Below are 24,255 nucleotides of genomic sequence, written 5' to 3' on the forward strand. Positions count from 1 at the left end.
GTAGAAGAGGTTTGAAGGTGGGAGTGGGGGCGGGCGTGTGGGAGGGGTTTGGAGGTGGGAGTGGGGGGTGGGCCTATGGGAGGGGCTTAGAGGTGGGACCGGGGTGGGAATGGGGGAGGGGATAGAGCTGAGGGAGGCGGTGGGGCTGGCAGTGGGTGTGCGAGCGGGGGCGGGGACAGGGAGGGGTTGGGGAGGAGGCGGGACGGAGGCGGGGCGGGGCGCTCTATAGGGGCGTGCACACTCCTCAGGGACACGCGCTCTGGGCCACAGCAACTCGCTCCAAGTTCCCTCCCTTCGCGCTCCGCGAAGCCCGCCTGAGCCCTCCCACTCGGTGCAGACAGAACCATCGCGGCCGCCGCCAGCCGGGCCCTCCACGGCCTTGCGTCCCGAGCCCCCTTGACTAACCCGGTCAGCTCTTTATCCGTGGCTCCGCGGAGGCGGCGCGAGGACTCGGCGGCCCCTGCGGCCCGCGCTCGGACCTCCGGCGGCGCCAGCGGCCCGGACCCCCTTCCTGGCGGGCCCGACCTTCCTCCCTGCAGTCCCCGGGAGCTTGGCGCCCGGCTGGGGCCGCACTGCCCGGAGCCGGGGAGCGCGGCCGAGGTAAGGCTGGGCCGGGAGCCGGGCGGGGCGGGGGTCGGGCGGGTGGCCGCGCGGCGCTCCAACTGCGGACAATGCCCGAGCCGCGCGCTGCCGGAGCGGAGCCGGGTCCGCCTCTGAGCCTCCGCGCCCGGCCTGGGTCTCCATCCAGGCCGGCCCGGGAGCCGCACTGGCCGGGACGGACCCCCAGACCCGCTGTGTGGGCCGCGAGAGGAGGCGCTCGGCTGCGCGTCCGGGCTGGGCGGGGAGGCCGGACAGGGGCGCTGCGGAGCCGGGCGGGCTTGCGGGGCGCGAGCGGCGGGTTCCGAAAGCGCGCCTGCCGCTTGCTGCTGGAGGAGTGGGTGGTAGGCGAGGGACCCAGACTCCACTCGACCCCTTCTTCTCGCGTGGTCTCCAACCTCAGGGGCTAAATCCTTGGAGGGTATCAGTATCTTCTAAGCGCCGGCTGGGAATTCTTGCAAGAGATGCAGATTCAGAGGCTCTGAAAGTTTGTTTTTGGTTACCCTCTCCAGCTCCACCCATGGCCTTGGTCGACGCCACTTTCTTTGAAAGCACACAGATTTGAAATAGAATGAAATTATCCTTGGCTCACTCGTGCCGCCGTCACCCAGCGGAGCTCATAACTTGGCAGCAAAGCGCGTGCAGGCTGTGGGAAGCCGCCGGTGCCTGCTGCCCAGCCTGGTGCCCTCTGATTGTTTTTGGGAGCGGGAGCTGCATAGTGGAAATGGCAGTGACAGTTCGCCCTCCGCGCAGGCTGGTGGGGAGGGTAGCAGAGAGAACTTTGCTGCGCTTCAGTTACTCAGGGAAAGTGGAAAGAAAACACCTGGTGCCCGGCTTTTTAACCCTTTCAAGTTGTTATTTGGATTTACTGAGCCACAACAATGAACAGGGTTTCTTTGCTGCCTAAGATACAGGCAAACTCTGGGTTTTTCCTCACGGTCATGTCCTGTGCAAAATCTGGCACACATCTGTGACAACACTGCCTGGCTGGCATTGTGAGAACTACAAACTGGTTTGTTTTTGAGAAGGGGAATGTGATAGTAGAATACGCATTTTTGCAGTATAGGTAATAAGACTTTTATTTTCCTCATTTCCCCTGCTGGTGTTGAAGACCTTTATGTAGCATCTTCTCCCCAATTTACACGTGGAGTCAGTCATTCCATGGAAAATACCTGTACTAACCTGTACTTATTTTGTGACATCACAACCCCGGTCATTCAGATGATTAAGCATAATTATTTTAAACATAAGGGCGAGGTAAACGATAAGCCAGACTTTTTTGTCCTTAACATCCCATTGATTTATCCTATGGTATTCATGGTGCTACTATAAACCTTAAAACAGTAAAGTCACTCATTGAACAGGGAGGTGCCCATGCTTTGTGAACCTGATAATCTGTAAAGTGCTTTGAGCAGCGCCTGGAACACAGTGCTCGGTAAGTGTCACCTAGTTTTATTTTTAATTTTTTTTTTTATCAGTCCATATGTTTCTCTGTTTGGAAAACAGTTGTTTTGTTTTTCAGATCGGAGCACTTTTAAGTCGTGGTCTATTTTAAGTCTGTGGTTTAATTTTAGATCAGAATTGAGGTTGGGTGGTTGTTTTGCTTATGACTGACAGTCTGTTCTGTGTATTCTTACTCACAGTATATAGCAGATCTGTAAGAGCAAGAACACAGTCCTGAGCCGTCATATCCAGGTACTTTTCATAATAAGGAGACTTAATTATCCTTAAGGGCCTAAGTGTCTAAGAAGAAGCCTAGACATTAGGGGAAATGTGGGCTCTGGACCCCATTCTGAACTCCCTCGTTCTCCGGGTTGGCAATACTACTTCTGATTCCTACTTGAAATTCCACTGTGGTGGCACAACAGTGAGGTAACTTTCACTGGGGCAAAAAGTAATGATACATAAACATGTGCATTGAATTAAAAAAATAAATAAACATGCGCGTTGTATATACATCAGCCAGATTCTGTAATTCTTACTTGGGCTTTCAAATCTTTAGAGCAGCCTAATAATCAGCTACCGTAAGAAAAATGAAAACTACTTACTTGCCATGTGTCCGTAACCAAATGATTGTGTTTGCTACCTAGATATCTTGCAAGATTGTCAGGGGTTTGCTTTCATTTTGAGGTCCCCCCCTATTGCCTTTTAACTTTGAAATGATATCTCTTTCATTCTTCAACAGTTTACTTAGCTCATCAAAGGCATGGCTAACTCTTGGGGCCCTGTGGTTCCAAAGCTGCCGTAGGCACAGTCTGACAGTAGGTGGAGCTGTGGGTAATGCTGGTGGACAAGGCGCATTTGTGGTCCGGTAGAATTGGAAGGGTGAATTTAGTAATCCCGTTGCTTGCCCTCTTCCCCAAAATATACTCTCACCACACAGATACCATCTAAACATTCTTTTTAGGAATAAACTTTTAAAAAAAATCTCTCCTTTGTATTTCCACATAGAAATAGATTTTTCAATCTATTTACTTGGCCAGATTTTTCTTTCTGAAAACCCGAGTATTCCAGGTGTTAAGACAAACATCGCTTTGTAAAAATCTTAATCAGCTGTCCTCCTTCCTCTTATTTGTCCATGATAGATTAAGATTGATCCTTCTGAGCCTAGGGGATCTCCAACTAACCTGGACTTGTTTTCAGTACTTCTAAGAGAGAGAAACAAATGATAAGAAACCCAGTTGCATCGTGACTTTAAGAAAACAGCTTCTCATTTATTCTGATTTTTACCATTTTTCTGGGTCCCAGTATGATGCAATGAGCATTGATATTCAGGATGAAGACTCTGAAGCTCTGCAAAGCCATGACTCATCCAAGAAAAAAGATATTCATTCTATTTAGTACAGCACCAAGGGTAGGGAGTGAATAAGAAGTCTCAGAACAAGGGCTTTCTGGACTGTAATCTGAGTTATCTCTGTGGGCTGGCTCTGGGACTGGCCTCGTCCTGGGCAGTTGACAGTGGATTCTCTTTATTCCAACACAGGAGAGTTGTTATCTTCTTTCTTCTGGTGACATGAAGTGACTGCTGAGTCACGTAGCTACTAAGTAGCAAAGCTGCGATTTTTAACCCCGGGGCCTGTGTGCCTCTGGAACCCATGGATCTTTCCACCACCCCATGCGGAATAGCCTCTGTTTTGCACATTCAGGAGGTGCTCATGACGTTCTTTTGGGGTTTGATACCAACAAATTTCTTTTTCATAGCTCAGTGACATGCTTTGAATTTCCTGGGTAGCGTTGGGAGTCCCAAACAGGAGAGCTGAAGCTAATTTTAATGTTCAGAGATAACCTCCTGAGATTTCACAATACTTACTAAAGATTGCTTATTTTAGGACTAAGGAGAAGGATGGCAGGTTTAACTTCTTTGAACTATGTAAAGGCTAGTGCAGATGGGTTAGATTATGAAGCCGTGTTGGGTCTGTTTTTGGCTTTATTGTGTAGGTGGTCTGGTGAGAGTCCTAGCCTCCCCTGTACCTCCACTGACTTTCCTTCCCTTGGTTAAAGGAGCTTTATTCACTTCCATCACTTAACTACATCAAATAATTAAGTACATTACGGTGATTAATGGAACACTGGATCAAACTCCTTTCAATGTATTCCTTTTTTTACTTTTACACTTTAGTTAGAGCTTAGTTTAAATTTTAATGGTCATTTTTGTATTGAAAGCATTCTAGAAATACAAAGAAGTAGTATTGGAGAATTGTTCAGAAGAGAACACAAATTTTGCCCAAAATGTTTTACCAAAGAAGCTAAAGGTAGCATGGTTCTGAAGTTTGAAAGGATGTTAACTGGATCATTCGCATGGAAGATTTTGGAGAAAGTAGTAAGAAATATGGTTTTTCATTGTTTGTGGATGTCATCACCCGTACAATTAACTATAGATAATGAAGGTATGGGCAAGGCTTTAAAATGTTGGCAGAATACATTTTCCTTCTGTTTTTAAGCCTGGGTTTATTTCTAGGTTATCTTTTGTGATAGAAAATTAATGACCTTAAATCATGCATATTCCCATTATGACACGTTAGGTTTCCTCCTTCCTGTGAAAAGGGACTGCGTGTGATGTTTATGTTTTTAACATTTTGAGTCTCATAAGGAGAGTCACATGAGAACACAGCATTCAAAGACATAAGACTGGGTTTTTTGTTTTTTTTTTTAAACTTTAGTAGTTAGTAGATGAAACAATTTACTTCCTCTTTCCAGTATGTTTGGTGATAAAAATAGTGAACATGTGGATGATTAAACAATTTTCAACTGGAACTAGTGCAAAAGCTGGGATTTTAAAATTGTAAACACTTTAGAGGGAAGTTCAAAGATGAATAGTAAGCAAAAGGAAATAATATGTCATTTGGCAGACAGGTTTCTAGAAGAATTATAAGAATTCTGTGGTATGTTTTATACATCAGAGCAAGATCAATGGATTTTGAAATTGTCCAGTTCCAGAGAAAGCTTTTAAAGATACAATTTAGAAGCATATGGGAAATTTTTGAGTGGTTATATTGTAAGGCGCAAAGCATTTGCTCCTTAAAAGCCCCACTGGAAGTTTGTTTCTTTTCTTTTCTTTCTTTCTTTCTTTTTTCTTTTTTGTCTTTTTTGGGAGGAATCACAGATAGGCTTCAAAATAATCATTGCCAGCATTTTTTTTTTTTTTTTTTTGTCTCATTGGCTGGAACTTAATGAAAAGAAAGTAACCCTGAGAAAGAATGCAGTTTAGTAATGTCTCCTATTATGGTTATTATGTTAAATGGATATTTATAGAGGATTCACTGTGTGCCTAGGTACTGGGGATAAGCAGTGCCCAAGAAGGTTCTTGCCCCTTTGAAGCTTTATGGTATCAAATGGAGGAAAAAGGTAATAAACAGATAAATGAAAAGCTAGTTTTTTTTTTTTAACACTTATTTATTTGTTTTAAAGAGAGAGAGCGCTCATGTGGGGCAAGGGAGAGGGAGGGAGAGAATCCTCAAGCCAACTCCCTGCTGAGCTCAGAGCCTGACACGGGGCCAATCCCACGATCTGGAGATCATGACCTGAGCCGAAATCAAGAGACAGATACTTAACCAACCGAGCCACCCACGTGCCCCATGAAAATCTAGTTTCAAGCAGTAGTAAGTGCAGTCAGGAATAAGGGTGGTATTCCTAGATGGGCGGGGTGGTCTGGGAGGGCTCCATGGAGGATGTTTGAGCTGAGACTTAAGTGGAAAAAAAAAAAAGAGGCAATCTCTGCAAGCCCTCTGGGCAGAGAGGGCAGCTTATGCAAAGGTCCTGAGGCAGGCAGAACTTGCCTTGGTGAAGAACAGGAGACAACATGGGAGTGACCAGGTCAGCAAGGCCTTGTAGGCCATGGGGGCGGGGGGAAGGAGGAGTTTCTGTTTATTCTAAAGTAGTGGGAACTGCTAGAGAGTATGACACAAGGAGGGCCAAGCTCTAGGGTGCAGGTTTGGCAGCTCACATGGCCTGCCTTGTGGAGAATGGATTGCCAGAAAAGAGGGGAAATGGGGAGACAAAAAGCTGTCATGGTGACCAGCCAGTTGGACTTAAAAGAAAGAAAGGAAATGGGGGGAACCTGATGTTTGCACAATTTTGAATTTCTCCTAACCTAACCCACTAGTGATCTTAAGATGCATGATTATTGTACATAACACACTGCCAGTTAAGCTTTGACATACCGCTCATTGTGATATGAATCCTGATTTCAGGTATTAAATAGATGTGTCTTAGAATCGGTGAAATACGGTATATTGTGGAGTTCAAGCTGGAAGGGCTTGCCGATTTGTATTTTATTCCTATTTGTGTATCAGTGATCCAAGTTGGATCCTGTTATTTGGAAGGACGTGGGGGTCATATGTAGTGAAATCCCCTCCCTCAGGATTGGAAGCTGGTGTAGACAATTACATCTGGTGTCAGTAGTCTTTCTGATACTTTCAAAATGTGTAGAGAAGGCATTCACAGATTGTTTTGTCCCCACATGCACTACAGACCGCTGGTGTCAGAGATCAAGGAAACCGGGACGGCCCAGATTTGTCAGATTCAAGGGGAGTCATGGACACTGTGTTCACATTCAGAATGGGTGGCAGAGCCCCGGGGAATTACTAGCTTTATTTCTGTGACACCAGGAGCAGGGCGAAGTGAGGTCAGGGTGAGGGCTCGGTCAGGGCCATGAGGATTCCAGGCCAAACACTTAGTTGTGGGCCAGCCCATTACCTAGAGCCTGAGAAAAAGTTTCCTAGGTGAGTCTGTCTGGGGGCAAAGATTGGCTCTTTGTGAACGTGAGGGAGTTAACGGAGGCTTCTGGAACCTCAGTTTCCTGATCTATAAGACAGGCATAACCTACTTCGTGTCGTACCTGCTTCATGGGGTTGCTGGGAGTGTTCAATAAGGTGGTGCTTGCAAAATGCAGAGCACTCCACCGAGGCTAGTTGCGCTTACGTCTAACTGTGTTGCGGATTTCAAGGGCCGTTCCGTCTGTCTTGTATGTTCTCATCATACAGGTCACAGGCTGAAAGTCACTTTTTCATAGACTCACCCTGACCCCGGGAGCTAAGGTAGCCCCTTCTCCAGCAACCCTCTTTCCCATCGTCCTGCTTTATTTTCTTCACAGGCACTGCGTCTATCTAGAACCGTATAATTTGTTTACATGGTGTAAGTACCTTCTCCAGGTTGAAAGGGATGCTGTCATGGTGGCTGCCGAATCCACAGCGCCTAGAACCATGCCAGGCCCCTTGCAGGGCCTCCTAAGTACTTACCCGCTGGGGCCCGAGGGTGACCTGGTTATGAGGTCTTTGCCTCCCTGCAAGCTTGAAGGCACAGCAAAAAGCCCAGAAGGTAAGCAGAACTCTGCTCTCACCTTTGCATTTGAGATGACTGGCTTTCCAGTTAGGTGGCTATCCCTGAGGTCCAGCAGGCAGGTTTCAAGCAGTCCTTGGTCGAGTGTTTTGGGAACAGAGAGTCAGAGGAGAGCAAGAGTTTATATTCAGAAACAAGGATTTCTTGGGGTGGGGCATGCTTGTTGGTTCGCCCTGGTCTTTCCGAGAGCATCACTAGCTTCATCCTCAAGCCAAACGTCACCCAAGGCCTCCCTGGTATGTGAGATGCCAGCTCTCAGGCACCTAGTCCTTCTATCAAAACCACAAGAGGAAACAAGGTAGAGAAATATACCCACTATAAAAAGCAACAAATGCTTGTCCGATTGCCCTGGCCGTTCCAGAAGCCGGCCCAGAAATTGGGGCCGTAGCCAGCTGCCTGATAGACCTGCGCAGTCAGCAGTCTGGACTGCGGGCTCTCGCCCCTGCGTCTGAGCCAGATCCTGTTACTTACGATGCCACATCTCATTATAATGACTCTGGTCAGGGCATTTGGATGCTCTTTCTATTTCACAAAAGGAAATCATACCCATTTTAGAAATAAGAATGTTTATATATTCTTTTCCAGGCTTTTAAAGCTTTCACTGTGCTTGCTTGTTGACTGCGGTCTTTGGGTGAAGTTCAGTGAATAAAATCTAAGGACCTCTTCTCTCTTCTTTTTTTAATTTCTTTCTTTCTCTCTTTCTTCTTCTTCTTCTTCTTCTTCTTCTTCTTCTTCTTCTTCTTCTTCTTCTTCTTCTTCTTCTTCTTCTTCTTCTTCTTCTTTTTTGGTAAGGACTTACTTTCAAATCCTTGTGCAGACACACTCCACAATCATAGGTGTATGCTTGTGTTTATTCACCTACACGTGCAAACTATTTGTCATCTTTCTTTCCCTGGCTACCATAGGGCTATCACTTCCACAGTTGGTCCGAAACAGACAGAAACAGAACTCAGAAGTGCTGAGAGATACCAGTGAATCCTGACAGCACTTCTGTGTCTTGACTCCATGGTTAGAACAAGGTGAAATGGAAGGCTCTTTGTGCTCCTGACTATGAGTTGGGGATTTAAAAAATCCTTTTAATCTATCCCTGGCCTGTGCTCATTCAAATGATCGTTAATTGGAATGTTGTGATTTTTAAGAATCAGATGTTGTTCTTCCCAAGACATTTTGTTCTTGTTTAGTGACCATGAGAGAAGATGAGGAATCTTTGTGTTGGTTCTGAAACTGACTGGTCATGGATGTTCTTCGTAGCCTCTGCAGGCTTCTGCAGCACAAATCGGGTGTGTAACCACATATAAACCTTTTTATAATGTTTTGGTCAAAGTGGCCACCATCTTTGGGGGGATAGTCTAACAACTCGGTTATTTCATTTAATGAAGATTTTCTTTTTTCTAGTTCCTATTAGGGAATTTATATTTATAGTTCTTGTAGGGGGAGGGGATTCCAATCATATAAATCTAAATTTTGTGGAAAGTTGAAATAAGGTTCTATCTGTATTGTTTGGAAATTGGTTTTAAGTGAATTTTCCACAGAAGTGATGGGAGTCCCACGCATATCATGTAGTTACCCGTGTGTGAGTGTGTGTGCGTGCGTGTGTGTGTATGTATGGTAGAGGTCCAGTTTTCAATACGAACTTTCTCAGTGGCCACAATTTCCCAGTTAGAAGTGGCTCTGCCTTCTCCCCAGTGTGACACATTCCAACTCATATGGCCTATTTTGCTTATCTGATTTCTCCTCCAGGTATTTTTTTTCCTCTCAGAATTCACCAGTACAGGCCCGAACTGCTTTAGTTGTTAATCCCCATTGCTATTTCCACATGCCTTTTCCAGAGTAATTTCAGTGTGAGGCATTCAGCTGTTGAAAAGCTCTGACTGCCCTTCGGACCTTTCCCAAAAGGTGTTTAGATACTGTGAGTTAATGATAAAGAGACTGCATCGCCAAGACCTTTTAATTCTGGATACTAAGACATAATCAAACCTTTTGTGTCTGAAATACTTAAATATTCTCCTTTTAATTTGGATTTTTTTATTTGACCAGGTAGTATTTATTAGTCATAGATATCTCGTGTTAGGGTTCTCCAGAGAAACAGAACCAATAGATTTCTGTCTCTGTCTCTATCTCCATCTCTTTTTAAAGGAGATTTGTTATAAGGAAGAAGTGGCTCATGAGGTTATGGAGGCTGAGAAGTCCCAGATCTGTCATCTGCAGGCTGGAGACCTAGGGGAGTCCATGGTATAAGTTCCAGAGTGAGGGGAGGGGAAGACGGGTGTCTCAGCTCATGGAATCAGGCAGAGATTAGATCGTCCCTTCTACCTTTTTGTTGTATTCAGGCCTTCGACAAACTAGATGAGCCCCACACACATTGTGGGGGAGGGCGATCTGCTTTACTCAGTCTGTCCATTCAAGTGTCAGTCTCATCCAGAAACATCCCTACAGACACATACTTGTTCAACCAAGTATCTGGGCACCTTGTGTCCTATTCAAGTTGATGCGTAGACTTCTCTAGTCCTAATGCCATGTCACTGCTATAGTAAGAGAACGCAAGTGATCTCTGAACTTGTCCATCTGAAGTATCCTGTTGCCCTTGTTGAAATTGTCAATGTGCCTTGTGAATGGGGTCACACATATCTCGGTGATGCCTCCTTTAATGTGGAGGGTGCAGCGTCAATGAAGCAAAGATTCATCTCTTTATTTTCAGAGAAAAATAAAGCTTTGTCACTTTCTTTTTTTCTGTCACTTTTCAGACCCCCATCCCCTCTTGGAACAGAAAGTTATATAAAAGGAATATGATGTCAGCAGGTATTTTTTTCCTTTGCATTTTGATAAGTGAAGAAACAAAACTCCTGTAAGAAGCTTCCTTCTACCAATAAGAGGTTAAATTCCTCAAACCTAAAATAGCAAACAGACTGGCAAGCAAGACAACTTTTGTCTGTGCTCATAGATTTTTAATTGATTTGTTGATGCTTTGTGGTCTAATGAAGTGACATTGTAGGAATCACGAAAAGCATTTGCAAAGGGGTGAATTCTAACCCCTGCAGCTCAGCTAACACTGACATTGGGAATGCGCCCCATGAAGGGGAGAGGCCTTCAGATTGATGGGTCTTGCCAGCTGATGTGCAGCATCTTGATATTGAGGTCAGGACCCTGGTCCCCTTTGACATCCTTTCTGTATTTCCCTCTCTCTCAGTTCCGGGCCATCTTCTCCTTTCCGACTGATAACCCTGCCCTGAACCTTCTTCCGTTTCTTGCCTCCACTGTACTGTCTCCAAAATTAGCCGAGGTATTGGTCTGTCACACTGCTTGCCTGCTCCAAGCCTGGACCACGTGCTCAAAACAAAGTCTTATTAACATGCCATTCCAGTTCTTCCCAGTGTGGCTTCCGGGTCCTTCTGGCCCCTTCCCTTGGGCGTCTCCCTGCGTTGCACCTGCTGTTCGTTCTTTCTGGAGTGCCCGTTCACCTCCGCTCTGCTTCATGCAATCCTGGTCACCCCAAAATGCATCTATCATGCCTCCTCCCTCATTGTTTTCCTTGACCATATATGGTCTGAACAAAAAAGAGCAGGAGAGGGGGCGCCCAAGTGGCTCGGTCAGTTGAGCATCTGACTCTTGATTTCGTCTCGGATCTTGATCTCGGGGTCGTGGGATCAAGCCCTGCGCTCAGCATGGATGCTGCTTGTCCCTCTCCCTCTGCTCCTCCCTGCATGTGCTCTCCGTCTCTCCCTCTCTCTCTTTCTCTCAAATAAATAAATAAGTGAAATCTTAAAAAAGAAAAAAGAGCAGAAGACACAATCACGTCTTTTATGATGTTTAAATAACTTGAATGTGAGGGTGTAAAAGTATATCTCTGCCTTATGCCTACTGTACGACTTGATAGAGGGCATAAATCATATTCAGACCAGCAGCTTCTTGTGAATATCTGCCTCAGTCTTTAAAGCCACTCTGCTACATGAGAAGTTTGCATCTCAAGATTGAGGTGAATGATCTCTCAGATGCTGAAGGAGTTTGCAGCTGGGATCAAGGCACCACTATTGATAATATCTTAAGAGATCTTGGAGAAGCTGAGAGGTGCCAGAATCAAGTCAGATGCCCTGGTTTTTCAGAAAGTGACAAGATCCTACACCTGCCCTGTCCAGTATGGGGGCCTCTGGCCACACGTGGCTACTGAGCACTGCCTGTGTGGTGAGCATGAATTGAGATATCCTGTCGGTGTAAAGTGCCAGACTTTGCAGATTTAGCTTGAAAACAGAATGTAACGTAACTCGTTAATATTGTGGGGATATTTTGGATTGATTGGCTTGGATAAAATATATTGTCAAAAATGATGTCATCTTTTTCTTTTTAATTTTTAATATACCTACAAGAGGATTGGAAATCACGTATGGTTCACCTTTGCGGCTTGCGTTATATTTCCATGGGAGGATGCCATTCTAGACTCTACAATTCAATTATTTCACTCCCTATCCTTGGCAGCATTCTAAAACATAGTGTTAAGCAGATGGTTGTGTACTTGTAGAAAAGGAAGTAGTAATAACTAAAAGCAAGAATAGTTTCACTAAGAACAAATCATGCCAAGCTACCTTCATTTTTTTTTTTTCATCAGGTTACTAGCCTAAAAGATCAGAATGCTTCTGTAGATTTCTATTTGGATTTCTGGAAAACATTTGGAACATCTCCTCTGATAAGCTCAAGAACAATTGAGAGTACACAGAGTTGTGGTCAATTGTGTACAATCGACTGTGTCTGTAACTGGTTGAACTTGGTTCTTAGAATATCTTGTATTGATTGTTGTGTCAGGAACAGGCTAGAGATGCTCTCAGGCTTCCCATAGAGCTTGTTCCATTTTAGTCACATGAGGGAACATAAACTAAGGTCATTTGTGAAGAGGTCAAGTTTGACCAGGTTTCAGGGGTTCATAAGAAGGTATACCACATCAGCCATGTTCTGCCGAAGGGTCTAGAGTTCATTCATTGCATACATTTATTTAGTGTGTATATGCTCGGGCACTACGTTGGGTGCTGAGAATGAAGAGTAATAATATATTGTCCCTAACTCCAGAATTTCATCTAGTGGGAAAAACCTCCAATAAAACCACAGACTGTGGTAACACCTTGGTGCGTGGGATGCCCAGCAATGCAGAGAATATCAGCCCAGCTCTCCTGCCACAAAGCATGGCTTGGTATTAATTGGTCTGAAACTAAAATCATTATCTTTAATGGTTCATATCTAACAACGTAATACATAGCAAATATATTTATGAGAGGGTTTTTTTCCTAATTGGTTTTATTTATATTTTTCCAGCTTTATTGACGTATAATTGACAAATAAGAATCATTTATGTTAAAGATATACAGTGGGATGTCTCGGTGTATGTATGCATTGTGAAGTAGTGACCATAGTTAAACTAATTAACATGTCCACTGTCTCACGAAGTTACCGTGTGTGTGTGTGTGTGGTGAGAACATTGAAGATCTATGCTCTTAGCAAGTTTTTTTAAAAGATTTTATTTGTTTATTTGAGAGAGAGAATGAGACAGAGAACATGAGAGGGGGGAGGGTCAGAGGGAGAAGCAGACTCCCCACTGAGCGGGGAGCCCGATGTGGGACTCGATCCCAGACTCCAGGATCATGACCCGAGTCGAAGGCAGTCGCTTAACCAACTTGAGCCACCCAGGTGCCCCTATACTCTTAGCAAATTTTAATAGGGTATTATTAACTATAGTCCATCATGTTGTACACGAGGTCTCCAGACCTTATTCATTTTATGACTGGAAGTTTGCTCTCTCTTTTTTTTAAAGTTTGTTCTCTCTTGCTCTCTCTCTTTTAAGTTTATCTTTGACCAACATCTCCCCTTTTCTCCTATCCCCTACTTCCTGGCAACCACCCATTCTACTCTCTGCTTCTGTGAGTTTGACTGATTTAGATTCTACATGTAAGTAGGTGAGATTTTTTTTTTTTTCTGTGGCTATGGTAGAAAGTTTGGTAATACCTACTTTGAAACATTTCCAGAACAAAATCACCTTGACAGTATACTTTTGGGGACTTACTTGACCCATGTACTGGAGTGGGTCCTTCAAACTATTATTTCTCAAAGAACATTCTGGCTTTGCCCACTGGGTACCTATACGGCTGTATCCATACAGAAGTGGATAATTCTGCATTCTGGTCAGGCTTTTGAAACTTCTCTTGAGAATTATGAATCTACTGGGCTCTTAACAATCTAAGAGGCTTATTTATTGTAGATAATTCTTTCAAGATTCTACATAGCCCATCCACTGCTTTGATTTTGTCAACTTTGATCCTCTAAGTAGGTGGCTCTAGGTAACATTTAGGTGGGAAGGGGTTATCTTACACCCTTCTAGAATCGTCTTCCTGACTGAGTAGCCCTCTCAGCTGCTCTCCGCTTTGAAGGAGATTCCAGAGGCAGCCACACAACATTTCCTCCTGTATTTTGGTGGAGATGTCAGTAAGTACCTCTTGCATTGTTACCACCCAGTGTGCTTTACACACTTAAAAATTTGTCAGAAACATGGAAGGCAAATAATTTGATTATAAATAATACACTTGAAGCAAAATCAAAGCTCAACTGTAGCAACTTAGTAGGAAATTATGATTATTTTCTTCTCTTTCTTGAACTGTTTGTGTTTAATTTTCTCTAGGTCTACTTTCCTCTGATTTTATTTTATTTTTTTTCTTCAAGGTATCTCACATCTTTTTGTGAAAGAAGCAGGGTTTAAAGTAAAACTAGAGGCTTTCTTAATGTAATTTTTGGTCTGTAAGTTGGTTGTATAAACTCTTTATTATTTGGAAGGTATGAGTTGTATATTTGACCTTGTTGAAACTTTCATACTAAATATTTAAATCAGTGGCAGTCAGCTTCTTAATTATTTATTTTTTGTAGATGAGAAAAATATTTAGAGGTCACTTTTTTTTTTCCATCCCAAATCACAAGTTCTGTTGAGTCCTCTGGCAAAAAAATTCTTACAGCTTAATGACCTCTTGTGTAAAAAATCTCAAAGGGAGATCTGGTGCTGTTTCTGGGCCACAAACAGTGCATTCTCTGGGAGGACTTGGTGGTGGCTGTGTGAGGCAGGCATACCTTTCAGTTCCCGTGTCTGAGGGGGGCTGCTGGAGGTCACCCGAGGTTACCCCATTTCTTTCTCAGAACAACACTGCAGTGTTGATATTACCATGGTCCCACCTTACTGACAGGGACGTGGGTGCCAGGAGGTGACATGGAATCTTCAGGTCTCTGGGGAGGGGAAGAGCTGGCGTAGCCCATGGACTCAGTGAGCCAGAGCGGCGTGCGGCCTCCGCTGTGGGCGCAAAGAGGCGGTCCCACCGCCCTCCCCACGCCGGTCATCCCTGGTGGTGCGTCTCGTTTCCCTGAAGTGGTGGGGTGGAGTGAACATTCCCACATTTGTCTTCTCTGGCTGGTGCCTCCCTCCCTGGAGCTGCTCCCAGAGAGGTCCTGCATTTCACCGTCCCCTGGGATGTCCCTTCTGCCAACCCTCCTTTCCCCCCCAGCCCTGAGAGGGATCGTTGATGACCCTCTGATGGGTTTTCCTAGAGCATCTCCCCATCCTGAGAGGCTGTTTTGGAATTAGATAGTGTGCTTTCTCTGGAACTGAGAGACTGTCTGGGCTTTACTTAACAAAGATTTCTCTCAGTACTGCAAATGAAGGCAAATACCTGATGTTCCAGAATCTTTACCTGCATATATCAAAGATGGAATATAACAGCAAGAAATGCCAAGGCCAGTGCAAGAGTATGAGGGGCGAGGGTTTGGGATATGCTCAGTGGCTGTCCTTAGTCACACACTAGGGGCTCATGTGGGGGTGGACTACTATCCTGTCCAAGACAGCTGCCCCAGCCTGGCATATGTCTGGTCTCAGTAAATACTATTTGACAATACTGGAAAGGTCTTTGTGGGGTGGAGGGATTAGTGGATTGTATGCTTTGCAGATTACCCAACCAAGACCCATGAGGGAAAGTGATCTGAAGGCAGGTTTCAACTTAATGAAGGTCAGAGGTGACCCAGACCAGATTGGGCTGCCATATAAAATGGACCCTCTCTTGTTGGGACAGGGAAGGGGGTTGTCCAGAGGGGACAGTTGGCTTTCAGTCCCCTGTGCTGAGACCGAGATTGTTTTTAACGTGACACATACCAGCTTCACCACAACCCACATGGTTGTAGCCATTTCTAGAAGGATCTTTTTGACTTCTCCTTTTGGGTTCATTTCATCATGCCTTAGAAGCTGAGTCGGCTCCACGGTAGACTTAACAGAATCTATTCAGGGTACTCTCTCCGGGGCACAGTGTTGGAAAATAAGGTCATGTCTCTCTTTAACATCGAAATAAGCTGATAAATGCTTGTAAGCAGAGTAGGAGAGGAGCGAGGTGGCTGGCCTTCAGTTTTGGGGCATTTGTTACTGTGCTGGAAATGAGACTGGGACACGTGCCTCCCGGGAAGTGGGATTTTCTGTGCATCCAGATCCTGGCTTCCACATGTGCAGAGAGTTATGCTTTTGCCTTCCATTCTCTCTGGCTTGGCAAACGCCCAAGCAAAACGGGAACTCTGGGGGCTGACTTGGCGAAACAGATACAGGTCTTCCTCGAAAGGCCCTTCAAGATTGCCTACTGCAGTTGCCCACACCATCAACCGGATAAGAACATCTGGGATTCTGCAGTGCCCCAGGGGTCCTTCCCCGAGTAGGAATTTGGGGGCACCGTGGAGGTTACTTGTGATGGTGCTGCACAGATGGCTTTGGGAGCCCCAGAGCTGGGTCAGTGGTTCACAACTCCAGCATAGCAAAGTCACCTGGAGGGTTAAATGCAAATTACCAGTCTGTTCCCAGAGTTTCTGATTATGAGTCCAGGGAGAACCTGAGAATTTGCATTTCTAACAGGTTACCTTTGGTGTGGAACTGCTGATCTGGGTGAAGTCCTCATTTAGGGATGTGTGGTGCTACAATGAGAGCCCCCAGGCACAGTAAACTTGGCAGGAGCCTGGGCAGGAGGGAAGGAGAGGGAAGGTATTTGAAGGTGGATGCCTTGTAGGAAAATGCTGGGGAGGGCAGAAAGGGTTACAGACATTCTCCCAGAGAAGATCTGCCTTGTGTCAAAGGCTTTAACTTCTCATCAAGAATCTGAATCAAGGGCACCTGGGTGGCTCAGATGGTTAAGCGTCTGCCTTTGGCTCAGGTCATGATCCCAGGGTCCTGGGATCGAGTCCCGCATTGGGCTCCCTGCTTGGTGGGGAGCCTGCTTCTCCCTCTGCTTCTCTCTCTCTGTCTCTTATGAATAAATAAAAATAAAATCTTTAAAAAAAAAAAGAATCTGAAGCAAAGTCCATAATTTTAATAGAACACTTCCGATTAATAAGCCACATGTATGTATGTCTTTCCCTAACCATTTTGCATTTGTCTTTATAGTCTGTGTGGACATTCATGTTTAAAGTATCAGTTGAGTTATGATTTGCTTTTTAGGGTACCATTTATTAAACATTTGTGGACATTTGGAAGCAAGACTATGATGAAACTATGTTTTATTTTAAAATAAAAAAAGTTAATGGAAATCTGTTTTTGGAGCATGTTCAGCTTTCATAAAATATTTTTAAATGTAGTCATTCTAAGATGTTCTTGTTCACATCACAACTTTGGGCCATGAAAATGTACTTATTACTTCCTTAGGTTTAAAAAATGTTCTTATGAAATGATATCCTTTTTTTCTTGGGAGTTTTTGGGTTTTTAGGTAATGAGTTTGATGCTCTTTGAGACAGCTGGGCTCTTTTTTTTTGTTTTGGAGTACATAAAATTTATACTTTTGGAACAATTTTTCTTATTTCTACAAAAATTAATGTAGATATTATTAACTAGAGTAAATTTGGAGGAGTAAATATAGCAAAGGTAATTTCTAAATTTAGTCTTAGGTGCTTAAGTAAAAATGCCTTCAGTGAACTGAAACAGGGTTTTAAAAAGTTACAAGGGTTTAAAGTAACAACTAATGAAGTGTGTATTCTATAATTAAAATAACCCCTATTTGGAAACAAACTTAACTCAAAGAATATTGAGCTATTTCTTACTATATCGTTCAACTCATTCTGTTTTTACGGTTTAATTATATAGTTGACCCATTTAATATGAATACCTCACAAAACAGAAACTAGGGTATCTTTTAGGCAATTTTAGAATCTGAGAAATCTGATGTCTCTTTGGTGAGGGTGGCCAGAAGGAACTAGAGCATATGTTCTCTATGGCTCTTTGATGATTTTTTTTTAATCTATGAAATAGATACTTCTAGATAAATGATTATACTGAGCAAAAAGGAAGCTAGGAGTTGAAGTAAAATCTGTATTATCTCTTGTTACATAAGAAGCGACCCCAGAACTTAGTGGCTCAAAAAATGTGAAGTGTTCCATCCTGACGTCCCTGGGGGGATTCGGGGTGTCTCTGGAGGCTACAGCCAGGGTGTTGCTGGGGCTGTGGTCACCTGGAAGTTGGATGGGGCCTGGAGCAGCTGCTTCCGAGGAGGCTTAGCTAGGTGGCTGGTGACTTGAGGCTCTTTGTTGGGGGGTGGAGCTCAGTTCCTTCCCACCTGGGGCCTTTCCGACTGTTGTTTGAACTGTTTTGGTTATAGGTCCAATGCTCGGCCAGGGAAGCACCAGAGAATGATTTTTTCGCAATGCCCAAGACTGGCTCGCTGCCCAACTCTGCATATTCCCCAGATTTTTCCTGAGGTGCGGCTTTGCGGCTTTGCACCAAAGTTCTCCAGGCAAACACCTGCAGTGTTCTTTGCCTCAAGGAGCCCAGAAGAGATGGTGGGGTGATCAGAATGTGCTAGCCTAAAAGGGAGGGGAGGGAATAATAGGCCAGGGAAGTGTTCCTGAGGAAGGTGAGATCCGAGCTGAGTCACATCTATCTACCTAAGGAAAGGTAGTTGTTAGCCAGGTGAAGGGATGGGCTGGGGTCGAAATTAAAGAGGGAGATTCCAGCCCAATGGGACAGACCCAGTCAAGAGACTGAGGCATTGCAAACAATGAATCATGGAACACTACATCAAAAACTAATGATGTAATGTATGGTGATTAACATAACATAATAAAATAAAATTAAAAAATAAAAAATAAATACATACATACATAAACAAAGGAGGAAAATAAATTAACATAGATTTAGTTATTATTCCTGGGCATATGACCACAGAGTTATAATTAAACATTCTTGTAAACAAGTCTTTTAAAATTACTTTAAAAATAATTAATTAAAATAAATAATTTTACATTAAAAAAAAAGAGAGAGAGACCGAGGCATGATACAGCACGGCCGGTCTGGGATGCTCCGAGCAATTTCGTTTTGCAGCATTAAGGCGACATATGTGCAGGAGATTCCAGGAATAGAGAAACCTAGTGTGGGAGGTCGTGGCGTTTGGACTTCAGCCTGTAAGTCTGTGCTTTTGAACCATGCAGCTCGGACACATGGTCACCTTACTGGTCAGGCATATTTTCTTGTTCGTTCTTTGAACAAAGAATTTGAGCACCTATTAGGTTTGAGGCATTATACTGCTTCCCTTACTCTTGAAAGGTGGAACTGTCTCCATTTTGTAGATGAGAGACTAGTTGAGGGGGATTCATTCATTGACTTGCTAAGGTCATGTGGCCAGTGATGCGGGGCTATTTGCACCTGTGTGCAAACCTGAAGGTCTTTTGTAAGAATCACCAGAGACACATAGTTAAAATAAAGATTTCAGGGCCTCACCTTAGACTTGTTTATTTCTAGGAGAGGAGCCCCAGGTGATTCCTGCTATTGGTGCAGTCCAGACCTAGCTTTTTGCTTTAGGCTTGAACTTTGTATAGTGTGGGTTGGGAAACTGGAGGAGAGGGGATGCCTTTTTTTTTTATAGGTGTGAGGGGCATGAAGACCAAGAGATGCTATTTCTCTAAGTGAAATTATAGCAGACATTACAGCTAGGAATATTTTCTGCTAGGAAATTTCCAAAGTGTCTAAAAAATAAATTGTGAAGGAAGATACCCATCTGCTTCAGTATCTTGGGAAGCAACACACCATTTGATTTTTGATAATTGATTTTATTGATACTTGGTATTTGGTTTGATTTAATATTTCACTGGAATTAGTAGCTGAAAGGTACTAATGTGGTATTTAATACTTGTACTGGAAGCAAAAGCTGAGAAATATGTGAATATAAGAGTCTACACCAGTATTTATGTCCTGCAGTTTCCTGGGACTTAAAGAAAACCCAAAAGAGTGGAATTCCTAAAAATCATTCAGAAAGGGTACTTTGGTGTTCAGGATTCCTCTGTATTTTACAATGTCCTGTTCTAAGCACTTCACGTGTTTTGGATCATTTTATTCTCAAACCCAAAAAAGCTTAGGCTTCTGTTTCCATTTCACAGGGCTATAGAATGCAAAGTTTATTTAGAAAAGAACATATGGGGCGCCTGGGTGGCTGTCGGTTAAGTGTCTGCCTTTGGCTCAGGTCATGATCTCAGGGTCCTGAGATCGAGCCCCACATCGCCCTCCTTGCTCAGTGGGGAGTCTGCTTCTTCCTCTCCCTCTGCCTCTGCCCCCCACCACCTCCTGCTCATGCTCTCTCTCTCTCTCAAATAAATAAATAAAATCCTTAAAAAAAAAACAAAAAAGGACATATACACTAGTTAAATTATTATGTTTTTAAATGCTCAAATAAATGTATTAAAATGTTGTATATCCTTATCAATTTTTTTGTCTACTTGTTCTCCCATTATTGAGCACAGGTTGCTAAAAATCTTCAACTGTGATTGTGGATTTGTCTGTTTCTCTCTTTAGTTCTGTAAATTTTTGCTTCATTTAGTTTGAGGTTCTATAATTAGGTGCATACACAATTAGAACTCTTAATGTCTTTGTGCTGAATTGACTCTTTGATCGTTATATAATACCCCTTCTTATCTCTAGGGATACTCCTTGTCTTGAAGTCTACTTTACCTGTTAGTAATGTAGCCACACCCGTTTTTTATGATTGATGTCTACATACACACACATACACACTATGGTATATGTATACATATATTATATATATGTATCTATAATATATACATACATGCATTACATATATATAGTATATACATACACATGCATACATACATATGTACATGCATATATATATACATGCATATATATGTGTATAAATTGTTATTTTTAACCTATCTGGCCTTTATTCTTAAAGTGTGTCTCTTATAAATGGCATATAGTTAGTTGTTGCTTTCTAACCAGTCCTGAATATTATCCCTCTTGATGGAGGGTTTTGTCCATTTACATTTAATGTAATTATTGATATGGCCCATTTTAAGTCTGCTCTCTCATTATTTGTATTCTATTTATTTGATGTGTTTGTCCTTTCTGTTTGCCTAATTTTGGATTATTAAGATATTCTTTAGTATTTCATTTAATCTCCTTGGCTTTTTAGCCAAGGGTTGTTTTAAAAAAAATTTTTTTTTTACTTATTTTTAATATTTTTTAAATTTAATTTAATTTTATTATGTTAACATTAGTCGCCATACAACACATCATTAGTTTTTGATGTAGTGATCCACGAGTCATTGTTTGTGTATAACACCCAGTGCTCCATGCAGTACGTGCCCTGCTTAATACCCATCACCGGGCTAACCCATCCCCCCACCCCAAGGTTTCGTTTTAAAATTTTCTGGTTGTTTTAGGGATTCATCTATGTTGAATTCATATTACAACTTTGGATTTACACGTTTCCCTTTACCCTCCTCCCATGTGTTGTGCTGGTACTATATATCTTACTTCTATATAAGTTATAAACTCCATAATACAGTAGTATGTTTTGTTTACAGTCAATTGCCTTTTTTTTTTAATTAAAAAAAACTTTAAAATACTTGTCCACACTTTACCATGTCTTTGCTCTTTATTCCTTCTTGTAAATCTGAGTTTTTCTGTTTGGTGTTATTTCCCTTCAACCTGAAGAACTTCCTCTGTCATTTACTGTAATGTGGAACTGCTAGTGACAGATAGTCTCAGCTGTCATTTAGCTGAAAATGTCTTCAATTTGCCTTCATTTTTGAGGGGTAATTTTGACAAGCATAGGATTCTAGGTTAACAGTTTTCTCCTTTTGGCACTTTAGGAAGGTTGTTCCATTCTGGCTTCTATTGCTCCTAATGGGATGTTGACCATTATTATTATCTTTGTTTCCCTGTATGTAATGTCTTTTTTTCCATCTTGCTTTTTATTTTTCTTCTTTTTATGGTTTGTTTTCAGAAATTAGACCATGATATGCATAGGTGTGGTTTTGCTTGTGTTTTTCCGCTTGGGATTCATTGAGCATCTTGGGTTAATGGTTTGATGTTTTTCAAATTTGGTACATTTCATTCACATTTCTTGAAATATTTTAAACCCCATTGTTCTCTCTCCTCTAATTATTCATATTTTGGACTGTTTGATATTATTTCTCAAGTCAGTGCTACTTAGTTCAATATTTTCCTGTTCTTTTTCTCTGTTTAATTTGGAAAACCTAAGATTACTGACTTGTCTTTTGTGAGGCCCATCCAATAAACTTTTTTTCAGATTTTCCCTTTTCTAATTAAGTTTTTCATTTTAATTTCAGTATTATTAACATACCATGTTATATTAGTTTCAGGTGTACAGTATGGTGATTCAGCATTTCTGTACCTTCTTCAGTGTTCATCATGATAAGTGTGCTCTTTAATCCCTGTCACCTGTTTCACCCATCCCCTCTCCCCTCTGGTAACCACCAATTTGTTCTCAAGAGTCTGTTCTTTTGGTTTGTCTCTCTTTCTCTCTTTTTCCTTTGCTCATTTGTTTTGTTTCTTAAATTCCACATATGAGTGAAATCACATGGTATTTGTCTTTCTCTGACTGGCTTATTTCACTTAGCACTCTCTAGCTCCATCTATGTTGTTTCAAATGGCAAGATTTCATTCATTTTTTTAATAGCTGAATAATATTCCTGTGTGTGTGTGTGTGTGTGTGTGTGTGTGTGTGTACCACACCTTCTTTATCCATTCATCTATCAATGGACATTTAGGCGGTTTCCATATCTTGGCTGTTGTAGATAATGCTGCTATAAACATAGGAATGCATGTATCCCTCTGAATTAGTGTTTTTGTATTTTTTTGCATAAATACCCAGTAGTGTGATTGCTGGATGGTAAGATATTTCTATTTTTAATCTCTGAGGAACCTCCATACTGTTTTCCAAAGTGGCTGCACCAGTTTGCATTCACATCATTAGTGCACAAGGGTTCCTTTTTCTCCACATCCTTGCCAACACTTGTTGTTTCTTGTGTTTTTTGATTTTAGCCATTCTGACAGGTGTGAGGTGATACCTCATTGGAGTTGTGATTTGCGTTTTTCTGATGATGAGTGATGTTGAGCATGTTTTCATGTGTCTGTCGGGTGTCTTTTTTGGAGAAATGTATGTTCGTGTCTTCTGCCCATTTTTAATCAGATTATTTGGGGTTTTTTGGTGTTGAGTTGTATAAGTTCTTTATATATTTTTAAATGCACTTTTTATATTTTTTATTTATAAAGATATATATATACACACATATCTTTATATATTGGATGCTTGGCGCCTGGGCGGCCCAGCTGGTTAAGCGTCTGCCTTTGGCTCAGGTCATGATCCCAGGGTCCGGGGATCGAGTCCTGAGTAGGGCTCCCTGCTCAGCGGGAGCCTGCTTCTCCCTCTGCCTCCACCTCCCTCTGTGTCTGGCTCTCATGAATAAATAAATAAAATCTTTAAAATAAATAAATATTTTGGATAGCAACCCTTTATCAGATAATGTCATTTGCAAATATCTTCTCCCATTCAGCAAGTTGCCTTTTAGTTTTGTTGATTGTTTTCTTCACTGTGCAAAAGCTTTTTATTTAGATATAGTCCCAATAGCCCATCTTTGCTTTTATTTACCCTACCTCAGGAGATACACCACCCAATAAACTTTCTACTCAAATACTGTATTTTTAGTTCAGGATTTTTATTTAGTTCTATTTTAGAATTTCTGTTTTGTATTAACATATCTCAAATCTTCTTCCATTATATGCTTATTTTTCTGTATGTTCTTTAACATTTATTGTAGTTGTTTTAAAGTTCTTTACTAATTTCATTAATGGAGTCATCCATTTTTTTTTCTTATTCACTATGTTAATTCTTAATTATGGATCACATTTTCCTGTTTCTTTATTTTGTAATTTTAAAAATCATATCCCAGGTGGTGTAAATAAAATAGTAAAGACTGAAGTATAATATTTTGTTTCAAATCTCAGAGAATGTAAGCTCGCTCTTCTTCATGGAGATTAGGGTGAGGAGCAGAATATTCAGATCCCTTAGAATTTAGCTGAAGTCTGGCTTGCACTTTTAATCAGATTGAGTTCACCTGATCTTCCTTTTTTTTTTTTTAAATCTCTTTCAGTATTTCAGCTGGGAGAGGGTTGGACTACCATTTTATTTTATTTTTTTAAAAGATTTTATTTATTTGACAGAGAGAGACAGCTAGAGAGGGAACACAAGCAGGGGGAGTGGGAGAGGGAGAACCAGGTTTCCTGCTGAGCAGGGAGCCCAGTGTGGGACTCGATCCCACGACCCTGGGATCATGATCTGAGCTGAAGGAAGGCGCTAACGACTGGGCCACCCAGACACCCCTGGACTACCATTTTAAATATTTTGATTTCCCGTTGCATTCAGAGCTTGAAGTACCATGAGAATATATGGGCTATGTGATTTCTCTGGGCTTTCTAACCTGTTCACTGTTGCTCTTTTGTCTGGTTTTTGGGGAGGAGGGTATGGGGTA

General features: G+C 42.4%; 1 protein-coding gene across 1 annotated transcript in view; it reads left to right on the forward strand.

Moving 5' to 3' along the window:
• Positions 1-279: 279 nt before the first annotated feature.
• The window catches only part of FAM110B (family with sequence similarity 110 member B), a 150,247-nt gene continuing 126,271 nt past the window's right edge, over positions 280-24,255 (forward strand). Inside the window, exon 1 of the mRNA XM_027578189.2 lies at positions 280-600. The gene's annotated coding sequence lies outside the window, so the exon portion shown is untranslated. The remainder of the gene's footprint in view (positions 601-24,255) is intronic.

Source organism: Zalophus californianus, chromosome 4 (genome assembly GCF_009762305.2).
Source record: "Zalophus californianus isolate mZalCal1 chromosome 4, mZalCal1.pri.v2, whole genome shotgun sequence".
Taxonomy (NCBI): domain Eukaryota; kingdom Metazoa; phylum Chordata; class Mammalia; order Carnivora; family Otariidae; genus Zalophus; species Zalophus californianus.